The sequence below is a fragment of the Dasypus novemcinctus genome, chromosome 4, assembly GCF_030445035.2.
Source record: "Dasypus novemcinctus isolate mDasNov1 chromosome 4, mDasNov1.1.hap2, whole genome shotgun sequence".
NCBI lineage: Eukaryota > Metazoa > Chordata > Mammalia > Cingulata > Dasypodidae > Dasypus > Dasypus novemcinctus.
This window is the reverse complement of record NC_080676.1, coordinates 116,253,882-116,278,155: the sequence shown is the minus strand read 5'-3', so window position 1 is coordinate 116,278,155 and position 24,274 is coordinate 116,253,882. Positions and strand designations below refer to the sequence as shown.

Genomic DNA, 24,274 nt, shown 5'->3' with positions numbered 1-24,274 from the left:
ATGCAGACTTGCACACATTTTGATTGTGCTTCAGTGAGTCCCGCATTGGACTTCTAACCTACAGCACTGTAAGATAATAAATAATATAAAATTATTTATGTAGAGGTTACAGTATTGCCCATTATACAGAAGGAGAAAAATATGAAATATATTTGATAAACAGAAGGTAAGGAATTGTTAAGAAATTTGGCTGAAGTGTAGGGTGTGTGTGTAGGGACAATGAAAGATGAATCAATATAAATAGGTTGGGGTTAGTTTATTAAGGGTCTTGAAATTTAGGCAAAGGAGTTTTATTTTTGCATGTTGAAATGTAATAGAAAGTTACCAAAAGTTTTTGAATAGCATACGAATTGAATTAAGGGGAAAAGAAAAAGCATATTAATATTATTGCTATTTGCTTTTTGAAAAATCGTTAAAACATTAGTCATAAAAGTCAAATATTTTAAATAATAGAGAAATAATATAAAATGCATATTTAAACACTATATTCTCATATCACAAGAGCTTAAATTCCATTTATAATTTTTAAACAAGACCATTAAAACATTTTAAACATTAACTCCAGCAAACTGTGATAAATATTTTAATGAAATCATGATCATATGATACATGTCATACAGGATAATCTGAATATTAACAATAATAACCATACAGAAACCCACTAGTTAATAATCATTTGTTCATTTAGTTCTTGCTGGCGTATGAGTTCTAATAGAAGATTTCATTTCATTAAAAACAACAGAAAAAAAAACACAAAACCATCTTCTTGTAACTAACCTAGAAACAAAAATACTTTTTGCAGAAAATTTTGTTCAGAGTAGGTTTTGCTGCCAGTGTGATGGAAAAGTGAATAACTGGATAAAGTCAGACTTTAGGAAAATGATAGGTTTAAGAGGATTGTTAAACTCCATATGAAGAGTTACTGAGCTCTTTAAATCCTGCTGCTACATTAATGAGAAGTACTCTAATGCAAAGGCTCTGGGGAAAGTAATCATTGTCATATCTTAAGTGGCTAATCAATCCAAACTTTTCAACTGAGAATATTTAAATATGGTCTGTTATTTTAAAAATAAAAAAGACAGAACAGGAAGAAAAGGAGGAAGAGAAAGAAGAGGAGAAAAAGAAGAAAACTGGAGGGTTTCTAAGGAAGTTTACAAAAGTATCGAGTAACTTAAAGAGGTTTTATTTAATGCACTAAGGTGAATGAACTCAGGCTAAGTGTCTAGTTGCTTTTTTAGGAAATGGGACAGGGCAAACATCCTGCCCTGCTTTAAAAAGAAGAGGAATCTGTTATGGTTTGTTTTATTCATTGTAATAGCACACATGGTAACATTCAATGTAGTTACTAAATGGGTTAGATGGAAATTTGGTAAACTACTGTTAATTTAATGCTTAAAAGACATCATTTGAAAGAGTGTTCTAACTCTGACTTTTATAAGACCTCAACAATGTTATTTGATTTCACAGTTACTGGATTAATAATATTGAAAATAACTCTGCAGTACCATGTTCTGGAGGAGATATGGGAAAAAGGAAGTCCTCATATATTCATAGTGGCTATATAAATTGATACAAATATTGAGAATAATTTAGCACCAGGAGCCAGAAATTCCACTGAATTTATGTCAGAGAAGATTTTCAGTATATTTCAATATATATACAAGGAGATATTAATGAGGATATTCAATGCAGCTTTATTGTTTGTGGTAAAAATCTAGAAAAAAACCTAAATATGCATTATTAGCAGTGGATAATTTTACATACAGTAGTTACAATGAGTAAAGAAATTAAATAACTAGAAAAATGCTGAGAGAAAAAGGCAAACATAAGAATTCATAGAATATGGTATTTGTTATTATATTTTCAAAACACATAAAATAATATACAGTACACATCCATGTATATATTTACAAAGAGTATAAAAATATGGATGGAGATGTTATTCTCCAACTTCAGAATGGTCATTATGCCCAGAGTTCAAGATCTAGAAGTGATTTTAATTTGGGTTATTTTTGTTGATCTGTCAATCTTATTGCAGGTTCAGAACCATTTATTTCATTTCACTCAGTTGGCCTATATTCCTATGTTGAATGTGTTCTTAAAAAATAGCAGGTCTTTCCAAGACCATCATGGATTTAGATGATTCATTGTGAAGTTATTTTCTGGTGTATTTCAAAATATGTATAGGATTATAATATGCAGTGTTTCTATTAGTTTTTTTTCAAGATTAATTTGAGTGTCTTACATATGATTCATTACACACAGTTCTGAAAATAATGTCAACCTCAAAAGATGTAACTTTATTCTGAACTGGCCAATTTGATGGAGATAAATATGTGCCATTTCTGAGAAAAATACAGTTTGTTGTTATAGTGGTCCTACTCATTGATAGCAAAGGATTATAATGGGTATTGCATTATTCTTTATCTTTATCCTTGGTAGAGCAGTCTTGACCCTTTAGCTTGCTTTATTACCGTCTTTCACAATAAATCATTTACCCATCACAGACAGTCATTTAGAAACCAATAATCATAATAGTTAACATTTAAAGAGCTTCTATTATTCACAGCAATGCAATCAGGACTTTACATGGATTATGTCATCTGTTTTTTAACAACCTATGAGGAAGAAGCTATTACTTCCTACTTACCTTTTGTAGATGCAGAAACTATTAATGAAATCTAAACAAAAAAAGTGACAGCAAAAAAAAAATCAAGCAAAAACATTCATTCTGAGTTTGGTAAATTCTTAGCAAAAAAAAGCTGTGTTTTGATTGGCAAAGGAACTGGGGAAAAGTTGGGAATAATGCTTGCTGGTGGAAGAAAAATGAGAGGCTATGGTCATGGGAAGGGGCAGAGAAAACATGAGAGAACTTCTAGCAAAGGGAAGGAGGTTCTAGTTTTTCCTTACAAGTTTGGGAAATGAGTTCAATAGTTGGTATACTTCTCTTCTTTGTTTTCTTTAGGAATCCTAAATAACAGAAGCAAGAGAGAGGAATATCAGAAGAAATATGGTGGGCAGCAATGGTTTAGAATATACAAGATGTATGTAAGGGGTAGTCTTGGGGAAAGTATATCCAGCTGACTGTTCAGGAAAGATGTGGACTAGTAGTGGATAGTGGTAGCATGGGCATGTAATGGAATGCTGGGAAGGTTAGATGACTGAATACCAAGGAAAAATCCACAAAAGTCTCAAAGTCAACTGAGGAAACTGGAGAGACTTCAGGTTAAGTGAATATATTTCATTGAATGAGGTAATCTAGAATATTCACCTACAGCATATAATTTAATGTATATATGTTAAATAAGTAGAACTCTCTCTCCAACCCAGGCCCTATTTTAACAGGTTACATGAAAAGAAGGTTTAAAAAAATTTTTTTTAAAGATACTTAGATTATACAAATGTCAAATACATTCATTGCAATTGATAAACACATTTTGGAGCATTGCCACTAAGCATGGATTAAAGTTTACATTGTGGTTTTCACTCTCCCCTACCCAATTCTGCAAGTTATGACAAGATATATAATGGCCCACATCTGTCATTGCAATGTCATTTAGGACAATTCCCAAGTCCCGAAAATGACCCCATATTACACTTGTTTTTCTCTCTCCCTGCCCTCAGAACCTCCAGTGGCCACTGCCTCCATATCAGTGATAAAATTTCTTCCATTGGTATAATCATAATAAGTCTATAGTAGAATACCAATAAGTCTACTCTAGTCCATTGTTCATTCCCCAATCCTGAGGATTCTGGGATGGCGATGTCCATTCCACCTCTAATTGAGAGGGGCTGTGATCCCATGGGGCTGATGGATGGGACTCTCTTGCTTGCAGTTGTAGACTCTCTAAGTTCCTTGGTATGGTCGTTGTCCATCATCACCTGCTTATTAATCATCACCTCCTTATTAGTTGTCTTGGATGAGACCAATGAACTGGAGAGTAGGATTTGCAATTCCACTGAGATTCAGGGCCCAGCTGGCACATGGACAGCCCAAAGTTTAAGTCTCTTGGACATACTCATACCAACTCTAGTACTAAATATAGGTTAGAGTTATGGGCAATGGCTATTGAAGGAAGATGGTCCACTGATGGGTCCTTGATATTGATCACTGTACATATGAACCTTTACTCTTAAAAGTGAAATTTAGTCTAGTATTATAGGATGACAAAGAGTTGCCTCCTGGGAGCCTTTTGTTGCTCAAATGTGGTCTCTCTCAAAGCCAAACTCAGAATATAAATACATTATCTTCCTCCCCAATGTGGGACATGGCTCCCAGGAATGAGCCTCCCTGGCACCAAGGGATTACCACCAAGTACCAACTAGCAATGCAACCGGAAAAAGACCTTGACCAAAAGGGGAAAAGGTAAAGACAAATGAATTGATATGGCAAAGAGAATTCAAAGAGAATATTAATAAGTATACTTTAGTCTAATTATTAACTTGGTGTGGTTTTTTCTATTTTAATCCTTCCCCTTTAGGTCCTTTCTTTGCCCACATCTCATCTGTATGCCTTCATTTACTACTTTAGATCCACATTTTGCTCCCATTCTGCTCCCTGTCCAACAAGATTGGCCTATGTAGACAGTATCAAGAAGGCTTCTTAACCTCTAGTGAGTTTGCTGCTAGAGATCAGAGGAAGGAGACACAGGTCAATGCATTCCCCTGCTTGCCTCCTGGGAGGATCGCCTCACATTGGCGATGCTGCTTGACCAAATTTCAGAGCTCTTGTTAAAGTACCCTCTCTACTGAATTCTCTCCTTGTCTTCTAAGAACTGCTCCTCCTTCCTTGGGTTAGGTCTAGGAGTAGTAATAACTCAGCTATTTCCAGTTTGGTACTCTGGAAATAACTTTTATGATTTCTTTATACTCTGCCCAAATCTTGGTAAAGAGGTCATTTATTAAAAGTCCCTTTCAGTTATTCCAATTTGAGTGTGTAGTCTGTTTCTTTTTGTTACCCTGACTGAACTCACCATTTTAAGACAATTTTCCTCTTTCACATTTCCCTTAGTCAGTTCTAGGCATCCATTTATCCATCATGTAATTGCTTCCTTGTTTTATTCTTTATATTTAATGTGGGCTTGTAGAATAAAAACAAACAAACAAACTTCATGATTCAAAATCTAAACATTCTGGTTTAAGCTGTTCCATTAATTAGTCACTGATCCTAAAAAAATTCTCACTTCCTCTCTACCTCAATTTTTTTCATCTAAAATGAGGATAATTATATTAGATGATCTCTAAGATTATTTCTGGCTTTAAGAGTCCATAATTTTACGAAGAAAGAAATAAATTTTGTTTTAACCTCATTAAGTGCTCAACTCTAAACTATGCTTAATTGTGACTTTATATGAAGAATATTTCTTTATGAGAAAAATCATCACTATTCTATTTTATAAGAAAATTTTAAAGGAAGAAAATAAACCACAGTGATTTCAAGGTATAAAAATGAGAAGAAAAAAAAAACACAAAAGAAAAGGCTACCATAGCTATGTAGCTTTACCTGTGAAATTTAAATCATAAAATTCTACCCTAAAACAGAAGGAAAACAAGGTATTTAAATGCAGGTAGTTACTTCTTTAACACTTATTGACCATATGTAATTTGAACTTTAGGATTCAATGAATACAATTTATCTATATTTCAGGCATGGGCTATGGGAAGAGAAGTTGGTTTAAATGTTATCTATAGAAGGTTAAAGTGGCAGTTGAACTTTTCCATTTCATTTTCTCTTATCTATCTCTTCTCTATCTTATCTCTTCTCTTAGAAGTGAAGAGAATTTTTTTTTGAAATTTATAGTATTCTAAAAGGTGAGAAATAGCCACTCTACATAGAATGATCACATCTCAAAGAAAAATTTTGTCCATATTTTATCTAAAGAATACAGCACTGATTTGAGTGAAATTAAGATGGGATTTGGGACCATTGTTCTGTTAGACTTAATATTAGAAGTACCAGATCATAATGATGTTAATATTTCCAAATAATATTGTTCAATTTTCCTTTGCTAGAAGGTATTTTCTTTCAAAGAAGTCAAGCAAAGACACCTGTGTTATTAAAATTCTTTATTTTTTGAAGTAAAATCTTTATTTCTGGAAGGGAAAAAAATGTCTGTAGTATTCAATATTTAAATTCCATACTCCAGGCAGACCCATGCCGCCATGCAATTGGCCACAGAATTCAGTTTCTGTCATGGAATTTGCCCTGTGGAGATCTATGTGCAGCTCTACTCTCATGTGGCTGGCAGAGAGGCGAGGGGGAGTACAGCATTTGCTTTGCTTTGGCCCGGGCTTAGGAAAATTGCTCAGGCTATTGCTCTTCATAGCATGTAATGCTGTTAGTTCCTATCCCACTGTTAACAGCCTCCCACCCCCAATAAACCACAAAGTGGATGGGAGAAAGAAAAATACTCTTTCTTTCTACAAACTATACTGGCTCATGTAGCAATCGAGAGCAGTAGTTTTTCAGCCCTACCTCTTAGAGATTTATGTGAATTCAAGGAAGCCAGTGTGGAATCATTTACTTAATGCTGTGCCAGGTATTACCTGGCATTGTGCCAACATTCTTTTTCTAATTTTAATATATTCTAAGTATCAGAAATAAAGGAAAAACTTCAGAAAAAGTAGAATAAGGGGGGAGGTTCTTAATACATATTTAAGCATTTCTTGTAACATTTAGTTTGCTTAATTCTATGTATTTTATGCTCTTCTGGATTGATACTGTGTCTGCTACTAGATTCAAGGCAATAAAATAAGGGACTAACATTGAAGTTTGATTAACTTTTTGGTGGAAAATGTAGTGTTGATAATCTCTTGCATTTTTTTTTTGAGTTATGTTCACTTCCTGTGATGGAGATCAGGTGTGTCATGTCCTCCCTCAGTGCAGGTGGCACCACAGGTGGCCATGCAGGCTGAGAGCATATACCTTTTTTTTTTTTTTTAATATGGCTTAGCGCTTCTTTTCACAAGCAAAGCTTTATTACTGTGAAGGTGATACTCTTTGGAAGGGATTCAGGGAAATACCAGAGAATGGATTTATTTTTTATATGCAATAGATTAAATTTTAAATGCATTAAAGCAGTATATTCGGTAGAACAGAAAGGTGGGATGTAACTCCATTCATTTATGGTAAAATTGCTAAGTAATAAGAAATATTAAAAGAAAGGAAAACAGCCACTCTTCATGTGTTATGTTTACTAGTAGTATTCATATAGCCAATAGGGTGAGAGTTCTATAGGTTATTTTTTATCAATGAAATATAGACAACTAAAGGAAGTTTGCTTATATTTATTGTTTCCCACTTATCTGAAAACCTTACTTTAACTTCTCTTTTTTTTTAAAGATTTATTTATTTATTTATTTCTCTCCTCTTCCCCCCCACCCCACCCCGGTTGTCTGTTCTCTGTGTCTATTTGCTGCGTCTTCTTTGTCTGCTTCTTTTGTTGTCAGTGGCACAAGAATCTGTGTTTCTTTTTGTTGTATCATCTTGTTGTGTCAGCTCTCCATGTGTGCAGTGCCATTCCTGGGCAGGCTGCACTTCCTTTCGCGCTGGGTGGTTCTCCTTATGGGGTGCACTCCTTGCGTGCATCAGCACTGTGCATGGGCCAGCTCCACACTGGTCAAGGAGGCCCGGGGTTTGAACCACGGACCTCCCATGTGGTAGATGGATGCTCTAAGGACTGGGCCAAGTCCACTTCCCTTACTTTAACTTCTAATGGTTTGTTTTCCCAAACTAAAAAGTGAAGTTCCATTTCCTTGTCTATTAGACCAGTTTGCTGTTTTTTCCTTGGACTTTACTTCATGGAAATAATATTAATTACTCAATTTATGGGGTGAACAAAAAAGAGGAGTAGAAACTTTTCCACTGACTCAGCTGATTAAACTTAGGTAGTATAACAAAATAATAAAATTTGCCTTGATAATCCAGAATCAAGCAAGTGCCTGAATACATAGCTGTTTTGGCTAGCTGATTCTCAAAATTATTGTTAGCACAAAGTAAAGCACTCTATTTTATTTACATGAAGCGAAGCACTCTATAACTGTCCTATACAGGGAGGACAGTCTAAATGCTCATCTCCTAAAATGTGTGCAGTCAAGATTTCCCATTATAGAGAATACTGAGATGTGGGAACAGCTTCTGTCCCATACTAGACATTTCTATTCCATATTGAATGCTTCCAAACTAGTCATTTAATGGGTTTGAGTAGTTAACTAGTTAACTGGAGAACTCCCTTTCGCTTTAATGTTTTGGTGGTTTTATCATCAGAACCAATTTTGTTTTTTGTAAATACATAAATTTATCATAACTTTAGGACCCTGAAAGTGTATCAGAATAAATCAGCCAGGACTTTTACTGCCAACTGAGACCATTGGAGAGGGGACCTGGAATGGTGTAATTAGTTGCCATTACTTGGCTGCATGCCTTCATTTTTCCTACTGACTCTGACCTACCGCAATGCTTAAGTATTTGTACACAAACGCATGATAATTGATCCCCATCTGTGTCAAGTGTCTTAATAACATTAAAAATTAAAGAAGCAGAGGTCTCAAGGGATTCGGGTAGACAATTTGATTCCAATTTTATTATCACAATGGGTCCATAATATGCATGAAGTGTCCTTACTCATTACCCCTGCCTCAGCATATACCTACTCTATTTCTCTTTCTGCCTCTCTTTCCTGTTCCTCCTCCTCTTGCAATCTGGGCTTCCCCTCATTTTCTGAGAAAATGGAAGATGCTTGAAGAAATTAACTATTCAAATTAGCTGTCCAGAATCCAGATTGGGTAAGACAGCATGGGGTTCCCTGCTAAATCAGCTCCCTCTCTTACACATGAAAATTATTTCTGCCACTTCAGAGATTGAAAAAAAAATCTAGGTGTCCAATGAAAAATGAAAACTTAGCTCTAAATAGTGGATTTTTTTCTTAATTCTCTCATAAAATTATAAAAAGTGAGTCAAATAGAAAAAAAAAAGACCTTAGCTTATTTTGTAGAATATGATGTGCCAAAATTATTCTTAGGAAAAATTGTAGTACATATGCACAATAAAATACACAAGTTATATATATTAAGGAGCAAATTGCTAAGTTATACAATCATTTTATTTAATTTTGTTTTCTTCAGTTTATTTTCTTTTGTTTCTATTTTTGTTACATTTCCTAGTAAAGTCACAGGTCTTGTCTTGAATTCTCTATTAAGATGTATATTCACTTTAGTGGTCACTTATAAAATAAAACAATAAAATTCATATCCTTTACTACAGAAGTTATAAAAACAGTGATAGTATCCAACTTCCATAACAAATGCATATAAGTGATATATTTTTAGCTACCCTAGGGTCATGGACTGTGACTGAATTAGGATACTTGTGTGTCAAAAGTGGCCTTTGCCCCAACAGTAGCTGAGAATAAACCAACAAATTTTTCAGAAGTTCCCAGATTCATCTGTAGAACAAACCCAAATTTTGTTGATATATGACTACAACATGGAGTTTAGGATTTATAACCTCATTTTTTGACTTACTGATCTTAGAAAGGTTTTGTATTTGAAATCATGAAAATAACACTAGGTCAGTAACTTTGTTCAAATTCCAAAGTTTAGAATATCCTGATGATGCCCTACCCCACATTTATTTCTCTAGTTGGAGGGACTTAGTTTTATATCATGATATATTCCCATAATTGTGCATATAAATGATCTATTTCTTTGCAGCATGTGCATCAATCAGTGGCCACACATGAATGCCAAATCCATGCCAGCGATCAACAGGAGTCTGGATTCCGAATCTTACAGCTTTGTTTACTAATTTGTTGCAGTGTAAACCACTCATACACACAGGATGCTAACCTGTCACTAAAATCCTTAAAGCAGCCTGTCTTTTGTGGTCATCTGATTGATACTGATTCGATATATCTTCAGAATGATTGCTCATTAAAGACAGTGGTTATTGGCTTTAAATCTTGTCTTTTTAGGTTGAATACGTATTATTTCCTACCAGTTTATTCATTTTATTATTGTTTCTGGTTCTATGTAGCATGAGAATGATTTATCTGGTCTTTGTCCCCGTTCCTGGGGAGGTAAATTCTGATTCTTTGGAATTTCCTGTGATAGGAATATCTTCTGTTATTCATGGTGGGTCAAAGACCACACCTGATGCTCATGAAATGGCAAGGTAACTTCATAGCAGAAAGACCAAGCATGTGATTAGGGGGTTGGGACTTTGATCCATGCCCTGCCAGGTCCACTTTCCTAACCTCTGGGAGAGGAGGAAGGCTACAGATCGACTTCAACTTCATAGGGTTGACTGTCAATCATGCCCATGTAACAAGATCCCTATAAACTCCATCAATTTTTGCCTTGTTTTCCCTTATGATTATTAAGCTCTTATAAACCTGGACTATGAATTTCACTGTTCTAGGATAGATAGAGAGATAGAGTGATAGATATTTAAAATTCTTATTAAATTGGAATTTTTTGTCTTTATTTTTTTAACTTTACATTAAAAAAATATGAGGTCCCCATGCACCCCCCACCCTCAGCCCACTCCTCATCTCATAACAACAACCTCCTCCATCATCATGAGACATTCATTGCACTTGGTGAATACATCTCTGAGCACTGCTGCACCTCATGGTCAATGGTCCACATCATAGCCCACACTCTCCCACAGTCTACCCAGTGGGCCATGGGAGGACATACAATGTCTGGTAACTGTCCCTGCAGCACCACCCAGGACAACTCCAAGTCCCAAAAATGCCCCCACATCACATCTCTTCCTCTCACTCCTTATCCCCAGCAGCCACCATGGCCACTTTCTCCACACCAATGCCACATTTTCTTCGATTACTAATCAGCACATTATGGAATCTTTGCTCAACCATTAACCAGATAGGGATTCTGTAGATCAGTGTTGTCCAATATAGGAGAAACTAATCACATGTGGCTATTGAGAACTTGAAATGTGGATAGCATGACTGAGAAACTAAATTTTTATTCTTCTTCAAATGTAATTAATTTAAATTAAAATTTTAAATTGATATTTGATTCAGTTATTGGAGGAATTTTAAGTTTGTCTAGAAAAACTTGGCTATGTGAATTTCTTTTCAACTGTGAATTTATGAAATCTGAATACATAGCAAAATTTAGTGTCTGAATTGATGTGTTTTGTAAGTATAAATTACACTGCAGATTTCAAAGACTTAGTATGATAAAAGAATGAAAGTATTAATTTATTTTATATCAATTAAATGTTTAAATGACATTATTTTTGAAAGATTTGCTTAAATATATTACTAAAATAAATTATGCCTGTTTCTATTTTCTTTTAATGTGACAAATGTTTGAACTTACATATGTGACTTGCATTGTACTTTTCTTTGACAACACTGTTCAAAGAATATCCCAAGAGAAAATGTAGTGTGATGTGCACAATATATTAAAATAAATTCTCAATGAACTAAAGAGTTGGGTGTGAAAAAAGGTCATAAAATTCTAGATGCTAAATACTCATCTTATCTTTGAATTAGTAATATTATGTCAGAATTAAGAAAAAGGGAGAAATCATAAATATTATATTGATAGCTTTGGTGTGTGTATATTTTAAGAATCCATAATTAATAAAACTTAAAAAAACAGCAGCTCACTATTGTTTTCATTGAAGGGAAAGTTCTCTTGCTCATTCCACAAAGGTGGGTAGCACTGGGGTCATCCTCCTGGACCCCTTCTCTATCCTTCTTTCTTCCCCAGAAAAGGAGTGACTCACTCACTCCATTCTTAAGATTGGGTTCAAAGTCATTGCTCATGCTATGATCAGGTCTTTCTCTTTTTTTTTTTTCTCCTGGAGGAACACATTTCCTTTCTTGATTCTTGTACTAAGTTTCAGTTATTGGGAAATATTAAAGTATGATTGGAACAACTACAACCAGGCTATATAGATATACCTTTTCTATTGTAATTTTATGAAACTTATGTGGCTGGGAGTAGGGATGGCAGTCTGTGGATTGTCATTTTTCAGCCACTCATGGTAGGATTGATGGGTCAAATTGGTATATTTCTGTGCGTAGATTTAGGTGTTCCTATTTTGACTTTTGTCCCGACTATCTTCTTTAGTCTAGCTATCCTGGGGGCACCTTTTGGGTATTAAAGCTGATAGTATGTTTTAATTCCCATTTGACTCTTGTGACTTTAATTTAATTTACTATAATTTAACAGACATAAACTCATGATGTAATATAAGAAGAAGTATGCCTAGCCTAGTCATCTACATTGTGTTTTTCTCAGAAATCTTGACTAAATATAATGATAAGAAAAGTCAGATCCATCTAGAAAGTAGGACATTCTGTAGGTCAACTGCCTTGAATCTTTCAGAGTCGGTATCATGAACTACCAAGCAAGACGGTATAATTCTTATAGATTGAGGAACTAAAGGGATGTAATAGCTGAAAGTTATGAATCATTGGATCCTGAAAGGACATTTTGAGGATAATTGGGGAAATTTGAGTATGGTCTATTTGTTGGATGATACTATTATTGTTGATTTGCTTCTGTATGCTATGATGTTGTAGTTGTATAGGAAATAGTGCTCCTGGAAGATGTTTGGTGAAGTGTCGAGGGGTGGAGAGTCGTGATATCTGCAACCTACTTTTGGAAAGTTTGAAAAGGCAAGTGTATGTGTATGTATGTACAGATAGCAAGCATGTATACAGGATGTTAATTGGTGAATATAGGTGAGATGCATACAGATTTTCCTATGATGAGCTTTCAAACTTTCAGTGAATTTGTCTAAAAAAACACACACACACATAATACACACACACACACACACAAAATACGTGTATATGGCATAAGGAACAAGGAGTTTGATTCATTAACAATTCCAAATCCCAAGCATTTAAGTGACAAATATTTGCAAAATATATGACAAATAATTTAAAAACCAATATATAAGAAAATCTTTTTATGATCAATAAGAAAAAGATAATCTTCTTAATTGAAAAATGGTCAAGTAATTAATACAACTAGGTTCTCAACAGAGGCATAAAAAGGTTTATTAAATGTCCACAGACTTATTAAAGTGTTTTTCACTGATAATCAAAGACATGGACTTAAATTCAGGACCAAGGTAGAAAATTTGCCTCTCATTTAAGGAAATGTTTTGAAATGATAAATAATGCAATGGTCCAGATAAACAGATCATCTCTTAAACTGCTGGTAAAGTACACTATCGTGAGAAAACTGTTTGTAAATTTGAATCAAGTAGCATATCCTAAGAAAATCAGAAATGTCAGCAAAAATGTATGCACAAATATTTTTAAAATAGGACATTTTTAAAAGGAAGAATATTATAGTTTCTGGATTCTATTTCTTCATATTTAGCATGCATACATAATATAATATTTAAAATGACTACCTTTTGATGGTGTTATTAGTATTTAATGAAATAATAGCTGTGTAAAATTAATAGGATTAAATGAAAAGATGAATACATAGAATATGGAACTCAGTGCAATATTCAAATAGAAATGACCGTTATATACCAAAAATGAATATATTAAACTTTATCTGTCTTAGTTTGCTAAGGCTGCTATGACAAATACCACAAACTGGTTGGCTTAAATAATGGGTATTTATTATCTCACAGTTTTGGAGGGGGGACTTCTGTAGCATTCTGGAGGTAGGTTACTGGCAATCCATAAATCTATGTCTGCCTCTGCCACATGGTGATATTTCTCCTTTTTCCTCCTCACTCCTACTGCTAAGGTGTCTAAAATCCTCTGCTTATAAGGTCACAGATCACATTGGGTTAAGGCCCACCCTGATTCAGTTCTGCCTTAATAGGATCTTCAAGTTCCTATTTACAAATGAGTTCACATCCACAGGACCAAGGGTTGGAACTTGAGCATGTCTTTGTGGAGGACATGATATAACTCACAGCATTATTTATACAACAGAAAGCTGTGGAGTCATTAAAAATTATGTGTTCAAATATTTCTGATGATGTAAGAAGTGTTTATGACATATCAAAAATAGGGAAGCTTCCCCCCAGCGTGGGACATGACACCCGGGGATGAGCCTCCCTGGCATCAAGGGATCTCTACCAAGTACCAGCTGATGACGTAACTAGAAAATGACCTTGAATTAAAGGTTCAACGTGGACCAGCAGAATATCCCTGTCTACATATAATAACAGGAGTTAAAAATGCTGTTTGATCTAAAGTAAGGGGGAAATGGAAAGGACAAATGAGTTTATATGGCTATGAGTCTCTAAAAAAGAGTCTGGAGGTTGTCAGAAGGATTGCCCTTATGCACACCTGAGCAGGGTCTCAGAGACAGATAAAGTAGATACAACCGCAGGTATTGGTTCTTTTGAGGGTTAAAGAGACCCACAGGTTCTATGATCATGGCAGATGGAGTTCACTGTCATGTCAGTTGGCCCTTCTTTGGAGCTGGTGTTTCTGCGTGATGGAGCTGGACTCAGATGTGAACTCTTTTCACAAGCCTTTCATGCTGCTTTACTGGAATTGTAGTTGGTGACGGGGTTTAAGATATATGTAGGGGATTTGAATATCTGGACTGACAATATGATAGCCAGGCCCTGAGCCGCAACAGACTTCAGCTCCTACACTCTGATTTATTGGACTTACCCCACTCAGCTAACATGGAGTTGAAGAATGTCAACCACCACACCATGGAGCCTAGAGTGCCTACAACTGAAAGCAGGAGGATTGCATCCAGTATCCATGTGGAATCTAAGCCCCCTCTTGACATGATGTGGAATAGGCACAACCAAACCAAGGTCCACAGGAAGGAGGAATACAGTAAGGATTAGAGTGGACTTAATGATATTCTATTCATGAACTATTGCGGTTAATAATCGAGAAAATGTGGCATTGGTGTGGAGAAAGTGGCCATGGTGGCTGCTGGGTGCAGGGAATGGGAGGAAGAGATGAGATGTGGAGGCATTTTCGGGACTTGGAGTTGTACTGAGTGGTGCTGCAGGGACAATTGCCGGACATTATATGTCCTCCCATGGCCCCTGGATGGAACGTGGGAGAGTGTGGGCTATGGTGTGGACCACAGGCCATGGGGTGCAGCGATGCCCAGAGATGTACTCACCAGATGCAATGGATGTGTCATGATGATGGGGGAGAGTGTTACTGTGGGGGGAGAGAAGGGGTGGGGGCAGTAGGGGTGAATGGGGACCTCATATTTTTTTAATGTAATATTTAAAAAAAAATGAATAAATAAAATAAAAATTTAAAAAAAGGGAAGCCTACCAAAAATAGCTTTTATTATGATTTTAATTTTGTAAAAGTAAGAAAAAATACCATAAGGACTTACATTTACACTCACATAAAAGAATAGATGTCCATATAGCAAAATATTGACAGCAGTATATTTTTTAATATTCAGATAGTAGAATTATGGATAATGTTTATTTTTGCTCTTGTCTTTTTCTCCTTAAATTTCTCAGTTATTTCATTTTCTGATACCAAAATAGTACCCTTTAGAAGTTTTGACGTTCTTCTCCAAAAATGTAATATCATTTCTATATCCCAATTTAGATTATAAACAGAAAATTGATAAGATGAGCTCAGGATACTGATAGAGCCAAGAGAAGTTCAGAGCCATCTGAGGGTGTTTCCCTGTTTCTTAAGAGGGATTCTGCAGGGTGAAGACAATGTTGGTGCCTCTTGTCTTGATGATAGTGTAGTTTTTTTTTAAAAAAAAACAATTATAGTTAGAATTACCATAGAGTGGTGTGGTGGAATCAGCTAGGCTTGGGTAGAAACTGGTTCTGGATGCTCATGACAGTATCATTTTGGGAAATTTCCTTAATCTCTCTGAATTTCCATTTGAATTTCATTTGTAAACTGAGAATAATATTGCCTACATAACAGGAATGCTGTGATTCTTAAATGAAGTAATGAAAGCAGGGATAGGGTAGGAAAGAAAGCGACCAATAATTGTTTAAGATCCACTGTGCCAAACTTTAAACTCTCCAATTTACATACATAATCTTGTTTAATCCTCATAGAACAGTTAGGTACTATGGGTTTAATTCCTTGCAAAGTTCATCTGACTTGAAGGTCTGCATTAATGCTGATGTAGGCTGAATTTCATAATCTGTTCTCTACAGAGACTGCTTTATAAGCCTAAAGCTAGATGCAGGAGGTGTAATGTTTCCTTTGTCTCTGCAATAGGGAGTGAACAGCTTTGACAGGTGTGACCTCCTGAGAGTGTAAAAATTTCCTGTTAGAACCTAAATTCCATGGAGACACCCTCAGGTGAATCTATGTCAAAATTCAGAAACACAGAATCCACGGTTAGGGTCATTGTTCTCCAAAAAGCTTGAATGAAATAGGGTGACAGAGGCCTCAGCTTACCACAGAGGAATGGAAAGCAGGGGAGATTCAGAAAAATGCCACTTGCATTTCCACTTTGTAGTTTTTGCATCTTTCTAGTGAATCAGGTTGTTCCCTGCAGATTCATAGGACTGAGTATAGCACATAGCCGAGATAAGGAGGTCCTAAAGCATTTTCAAACCTCAAGATGACATTAAAATTAAGAGGCACAGAGAGATCAGTAATACATTGTTATAGCTTAGAGGCGGTGGAAATTATTATACTTCTACAATGCCTTTGCTCCCAAGACACTTGCTATACTATACCACTAAATCATAGACATTTATCACCCTTAATACATCTACACATTATCAGCAGGCTTCTGGGCATAGAGAGGACGATGCTGTGTTTAAGACAACATAACTATAAATTCTAACCCATTAATTTACCCTTTTTAAAAATAAATGTTCTTGCAATTACAATTGCTTGACCAGAAATACTATTTCATCATTAGAGTAAAAGCAACACTTTATTTGTTTAATTTCCAAATTAAATAGTATTTCTTCTTTTTAATTTTAATTGCCTATCCTAACAGTTTTTAAATGTGTGGACTCCTATGGAATAACACGGCAGGAAAATAATTTAGAGCAACCTGAGTGTCTTTCTGAATTCTTCCCAGTTTTCTGCATTATCAAATATTATATAAGTGATTTAATGCCCTTTATATCATACAAATATTTTTTTCTTTGTAAACACGATCAAAACAACATGGCATTAATTAAGATTACTAGGCACAGATGATACAACATCTTTTTCACTAAAAAGGGCCTGCCCTTATTTTATATAATGCACTGATTTAACAATAGGAGAAAATGTGTTGGCAGAAAATGAGGGAGGCAATTTAGTTTATTTATACAAAACATGTCGACATTTGTTGGTATTTAACATTTATTTTATTTTACTATTTTTACTGTTTCTGTGCCCTGAGTTAAAGATTTGAACATGCACTTTCTTCTTGGTTATCTGGCCCCAGAAGAAAGTTGCCTGGAAATTGCAAGGGAAAGCATTTTAAAACCCAAATATTTAATTACCTCTCCTGGCCTGGTTAAGAAGGCAGTTTCTGCTTGGGCTAGTGCTTTTCTTTGACTAAGAATGAATGTCTGATATATCCACCATTGAATAGGGAGCAGGCTGAGAACTTACCCATTTTATATTACCTCTTGTTTATTGCTTTATTACTTTCAAAGTTGGTGAATTTCCAGATTGGACGTAATAAGAATCAACTATGAGTATGATGGGAATGCTTAGCAACATAGCCTGTTTCTTTTATCAGATATTTTTTTCTGTATTATATTGATCCCAGATTTGATTCCATGTAACTGCGAAACATTAGTCCTGATTCTTTTTCCTGAAGCAACATGAAACAGTCTCTTCTCTTTTCTACATTATAGCTTGTGTCTGTTTGAAATTTTCTGTGATCCAAAGAGACCCATGTTAGATCATATGATATTTTGACTTGTAATTGCTTGGGACAATTATGTATTTACACATCCATATTAAAATAGAGTCTAAAATAATTTCTTTAGATCAAGTACTAACTCTACTTGGGACTTAAAAAGAAAACTATGTTTAATGAAATGTATTCAAATTTACAATATTTAATCACGGCATCTCTGAATCAGTAAAGAATTTGAGAATCTATGAAAATGTGATTATGTATAAACATTTAAGAAACTAAAACTTTTCTAGATTTCATAGTTGTCGTTGTATGGAAATCTCTTGGCCAAACTGAATAATAAAATGTTTCTATAGGGCATTGGAAACTTTCTGAAATCAGAATTCATTGGTAATTCATTTGGTATGTGTGAAAGTGTGCACGTCACTGGGGTGTCCAGCAGTTTGGATGAAAGCCATTGGAATATTTCTAAGAACTGCATTTTAAAAGAAAAGAAAAGAAGAAAAAAAAAAAAGACCATGGTACAGTTAACATATTGCAGCTTGTTGGCATCTTATTCTAAAGCCTTCTTCACACAAGGGTAATTTTAATAATTAGAACTGTCATTGTACTACTGCTGACAACTTCCAAGTGTCTCCAGGGGACTGAAGGTCAGTTTGTCTGTGTGTGTGTGTGTGTGTGCACATGCACGTGCACACATTTATTCTGTTACTGTGGTTCAGCAGCACCTAGTCTGGCATTACATCAGGTTTTACTTGTTACAATTAGCCTTAGTAAACAAGGGCATGTGAGGGGAAAGAAGTGAAATTCTTCTAACATTAATGTTGTTTGAAATAAGGCATTTGCTTCATTATTATTGCTGCACTGTGTTTTAAGTTTTTTCTTTTAAATATTGAGAAAACTTAATTGTTGAGAACTTTCATGAATCTCAATAGTAAAGTGTACATCAACAAATCTTTTGTTTTAAGAGCCAAGTAAGTTCTTTAAAAGTCTTATTTGATTTTCCTTTTAGAGCAGTTGACAGGATCTTCCAAGTCCCAGTTGGCTTTAAGGGATTATGCAGAATCAGGACAGAGGGGAAAACAATATATTTCCACTATCACTGCATCAGAATCACTTGGGGCACAAGTAAAATATACTACTAATGCCCTGGTCCCTCCCAGAGAAATTTATTAGTCTGAGATGGGGCTTGGGCATCAGTATTTTTTTAACATCTCCCTAGGTGATTCTAATGTGCAGCCAAGTATTGGAACCACAAGTCTACTCTAGAATATCATAAACCTCAAAACTTACAGTTGGCAGGTTCAACATGTGAACTAGGAACTTACTGGAAAATAAGTCTCACTATCTCTAAGTAGTTATGGTAGCTTTATTCAGTTTCTAAAAGTATGATTGCTGGTCAGTAAATGGTGAGCTCAATACTGTAACTTTTTGTCTTGTCTCTGGCTATCACTTACCAGTGAGACTGAATGGTAAATCTGCCTCATGTGCTACCCCTTGTCCTTCTCACAACCAAGGCAGGCATTTTGTAATAGTCCTCTACTCCCAATTATCCTAAATAAAGCATCCTGTTGCATCTCAGTACAGTAAGGTAGCCACAAAATATGGGTCAGAATTGTCAGGGGAAATGAAATCTATATACCTTTTCTATACAAAAGCGAAAAGTGTCAGGCATTTCCTCAGAAAGACTTTTGAAATAAGATGTAAAAAACTGTTAACTGATTACTATACATAAAATAATAAGCTATATTTTCCATCATTTTCTGTGCATCAAGTAGGGCTAAACATTTATATAATTCTACAGATTAAAATGTTTAAGCAGGAGTAGATTCTCTTATAAGGGAGATGTAATTTACAGGGGGAGTGAAGTATAAACCCTGAAGATGCAGGACAGATATTTATGTTATATTCAACACCTATGTCCTTGGGATGTATGCTCCTTGGGTTACGGTATATGAGTACATGACAAGTAAGAAAAGATGAGTTAAGATGAGTGAAACAGGACTTGCTAAGGGCCAGTGGAACAAAAAGATGTTTGTTTTATCCAATCTGAAATGATCTCTTGTTGATTTACATAGAATCCATTGTAATTTGAGGAAATTATAAAAATCATATGCAAAATATATCTGAGATGTAGATTAAAATACTGAAAATCATTAATGCTCCCTAACTTAAATGCTGGGAGATATATTTAAAGAACACATTAGGGGAAATTTGTGTAGGATACATTTAGCTCCTATCTCATTGATCATGTTCCTTTCTCTCATCTCAGAAAAGAGATGTCTTTTTTTTTATTGAGTTTGTAATAATATTACATTAAAACTATATATATATATGAGGTCCCATTCAACCCCACCCCCCCCCCAGCAACATTCATTCCCATCATCATGACACATCCATTGCACTTGGTAAGCACATCCCTGGGCACCTCTGCACCTCATGGTCAATGGTCCACATCATGGCCCATACTCTCCCCCATTCCATCCAGTGGGCCCTGTGAGGATTTACACTGTCCGGTGACTGCCCCTGAAGCACCATCCAGGGCAGCTCCATGCCCCAAAGACGCCTCCACTTCTCATCTCCTCCCGCCTTTCCCCATACCCATCAGCCACCATGTCCACTTTTCCCAATCCAATGCCACCTTTTCTATGTGGACACTGGATTGGTTGTGTCCACTGCACCTCTATGTCAAGAGGAGGAAGAGATGTCTTAACACCCTCCCTTTTTCACTTCTTTTAGCTTTAGATTCATTAGTTTGATTATTGTTCTTCACAAAGTCATTAGAAATTTTTTCCTCCAAAACCGATAGCCTTATCCAGTGAGGAAGAGCCCTTTTATGATTACTTCAAATTCTTTGTGCCCCTGTTCTGGTTCCTTTTTCCACATTGAAGATATGGAAAGATCACGTATATGGGAGGCCTTTCCATGAAGTTCACCTGGTACCATCATAATTCCTCAAGGCAGTGCTGCCTGCTTTGTGTGGCACCAGTGGTCTTGCTACAAGCTAAGTTTCACAGTAGTTTATATGATTTTATCTCATTTTTAAGTATTTTAAATTCACTTTTGTTTTGCAGAATGACAGCACCTCCTTTCTTCCATCAAGAATTTGAACTCCACCAACATACTACATCTCCCAAAAGCCAACCAATTTTGCTCCTGGCAGTATCACAAACTTAATCATAAGGACAACTTTTAACAGAAACTACTAGAAACAAGTTTCTTCAAAGGGTCTGTATACCTTTCTTGGAAAAAAATTCACTCTATTTCAGCAGCATTTTAAGCATACACGTAATATTAATAATAGCCTAGTAGTACTATGAATCCATGTGTTACTGAATTCTCCCATTACCAAAATATTGTCTCTGTGTTTCTCTACATCTTACAGTATGTGTGTCTCAGAGCATCTTTGCTTTGTTTTAGTTTTTAGAACTTTTTAAAAAAATATTTCTTTGTATGTTTTAGTGTGTGTTTTTGCATGTTGATTTTTCTCTATGTCTTTCTATGGGTGAGTTTTTCAAATATTTACATGGGATTCTCTATGTGTTCTGTTGGTATCTGTATTTTAGATCTTCTGGGTCATTCAGTGGCCAGAACACTTATTTCTTCCTTTATCTTCCTGTATGTTCATCTGTTTGAATTTCTTTCATTCTCCTTTTCTCATTTAATTTTCTTTTCTACCTCTTTTTCACGTCCTGTGTTTGTCTTAATGAAGAAATCTTTAATTTTTGTTCTTAATCCTAAACTTGTTTGTTTGATTGGTTTACTTTTCTCTAAAAAAAACCAAACATAAAACCCAAAATTAAACAAACCAAAAAAATCACGCCCATCCCATTCTCTGCTCCTCTCCTATCCACAAGAGGATGTCAGTGTGGTTGCCCTCCATTTGTGGCTTTATTGAGCTTTATCTCACTGAAAGAGAAAATAAAGATTTCTCCACATGCCTGTCTTTGAAGCAATCCTTCTATGAAAGCAAAAGAAAGGAATACAAAACAAAAAAACATGAATACAGCCTTGGAATTAAACATTTAGAAATATTATTAGCTTAACTTCTGTCAGAAAGAACAAAATACATATCATTCCTGAAAAGGCATTTGTTGAGCTGATGTAGATGAATTTCAGATTTTTTTCATACCTAAGAAACAATAAATATTTGGAGCACTTTTGCTTCCTTATTCTCTTCTTTTTCTCTTACTGGGCATGAAGAGGCCACGAAGAGGTTGTGGGAGGCTAAAGCCCTCAAAGAGTCTTACAGGTAACATAGCTTTTCTGTCCTATGTTCCTTTCAAAGTAAAAACTTTGCTTAATGACAACTATTGGACTTTTTTTTTTCTTATAAGCAATATTGATAATGATTTGCCTCCATTTGAAAATAAATCCTAAAACCAACAAATAACAACAACAAAACAAAAACTCATTTTCTTCATTCACGGATTCATGGACCCTATGTAGCAGATACCATAATATTCACAGGGAATACAAACATAAAACATAGTTCTTATGATAGACACAAAATGTATAATGACAATACAATGGCTATGACTGATGTTCAAACAGACAACGAAGGGGCTCTTGGGAAGCAGATGTGGCTCAGGTGACTGAGCTCCCACCCACCACCTGGGAGACTCAGGTTTGGTTCCCGGTGCCTCCTGGAGAAGATGTGCAAGGCATGTGGCGAACTGGCACAGAAGATGATGCAGTGAGATGATGCAACCAAGAGACACAGCGAGAAAACATGATGAGAGATGCAACAAAGCAGGGAGTGGAGGTGGCTCAGGTGATTAGGTGGCTCCCTCCCGCACGGGAGGTCCTGGGTTCAGTTCCAGTGCCTCACAAAAAAGAGAAAACCAGTACACAGCAAAAAGGCACCATGAATGCAAACAACAAGGGGGTGTGGAGAAATAAATAAAATAAATCTCTAAAAAAAAGAAAAAGTGGTTCTCTACATTAAGGATAGGAGAAACAGAAATTGCTGTGTGTGCTTTTGTCTCCCATCTGTTTCAGACTCTTAGAAGTTCTAATAAAGACTGCATCAAGATTACAAGTTAGAAGCCTCCTTTGTCTCAATGCATGATTTTGGAGGCTATACGGTAGGTTCAGGGGGCAAGGAGTAGATAAAATGCACTCTAGCAGCAGAAGAGGTCCTTACTCAAAGGAGAAGCCCATTTATAGATGAGGAATCTGGGACCCTAAGATAAGGAGAAAACCTGATCAAGTTTACATGCTTAGGGGTGTGCAGCAAGGAGTGGGTGGGAGAGTCTGACCCCTGAATCCATGTTGTTACTTTGTACTCTTTGCCTCCTCTTCCCTAAAGATATCAATATTTTAAATGCTATTCTTTGTAAAAAGAGGCAGTTTATATAAAGGGTGTATTTACATTTTCTTCCCTAGAATGTAGAAGTATAGTGGGACAATTAACTGCCAACTGGGTTATTTCTCCCAAGTGGATTTTAACCTTATCAACCCTTGAAGAAACCGTGGACAAGGCTCTTTTCAAGTTTTCTCTTTCTCTTTCTACTTCCACCAATTTCCTCCCTCTTTTTCTCTCCATGCTCCTGCCCCTGTCCCTCACAAACTCACACTTTCCCCTGTATAACTTTAAACTATCCTTGCTATATTCTATGTCAGTGATGATCATGTATATTCTAAAAGGTAACTAGGTGCCAGAAATAACGTTTTGTCTTAGGGTCGTCATAGTGAATACGGGATGTGTTAGACGGTGTAGTAGTTACATATTATTCTAGAGTATTTATGTTTTCTAATTTTTGAGTCCTTGGAGCTAAGCGTTAAAATAATTTTACATGTCTATTTGACCCATTAGTACTTTGAACAAGTCAAAAAGAGAAAACTGGGTTAGAATAATCCATCTTTTATGTGATGAAGGAGCTAAATCAGCTGCGGCTGCTGAAGGAGGAGCCTAAACTTCACCAGGAAGTGAGAGAAATTCTCTCACTAGAATAGAGAAGAAGAAAACATGGGGAAAGACAACTCTTTCTATAGATTTTGACTTTAATTTCTCTGCAGGAAATAAGGAAGAAGTGATTTATTTTTAGAGGGACAGCTTTCAGTTTATGGATCAATTGGGAGAATGCCATCTTGAAATACTGAATTTTCTAATCCATGAACATGAAATGTGTCTCCATTTATTTTTATCTTTAATTTTTCCCACCAAATGTTTTCCACTTCTCCATGTACAAGTCTTACTCTTTTTCTGTTACATTTATTTCTGTGTTTTACTATCTTTGAGGCTATTGTGAATGGAATTGTTTCTTAATTTTACTTTTGCACTGTGCATTGCTGGAATATAAAATGCAATTGACAATTTATATTATTATTGTATCCTATGTCCTTCCCAAACTCCTTTATGAGTTGTTTTGTTTTTTTTTTCAGTATATTCTTTGGGATTTTACATATACAGGATTATGTATTTTTTTAATAAGCACAATTTTATTTCTTCCTTTTCTATCCGTATACCTTT

The 24,274-nt window shown here is 35.5% G+C and overlaps 1 protein-coding gene across 10 annotated transcripts in view; it reads left to right on the top strand.

The window, feature by feature from the left end:
• CSNK2A2IP (casein kinase 2 subunit alpha' interacting protein) overlaps positions 1–24,274 on the top strand; it is a 124,282-nt gene that overhangs the window by 64,234 nt on the left and 35,774 nt on the right. For 9 of the 10 annotated variants that reach the window (XR_009185597.2, XM_058296041.2, XM_058296037.2 and 6 more), the window contains one exon: positions 20,874–21,027. The gene's annotated coding sequence lies outside the window, so the exon portion shown is untranslated. Of the gene's footprint in view, positions 1–10; positions 69–20,873; positions 21,028–24,274 lie in introns of those variants that run through there. The other variant, XM_058296044.1, reaches the window with a different exon arrangement.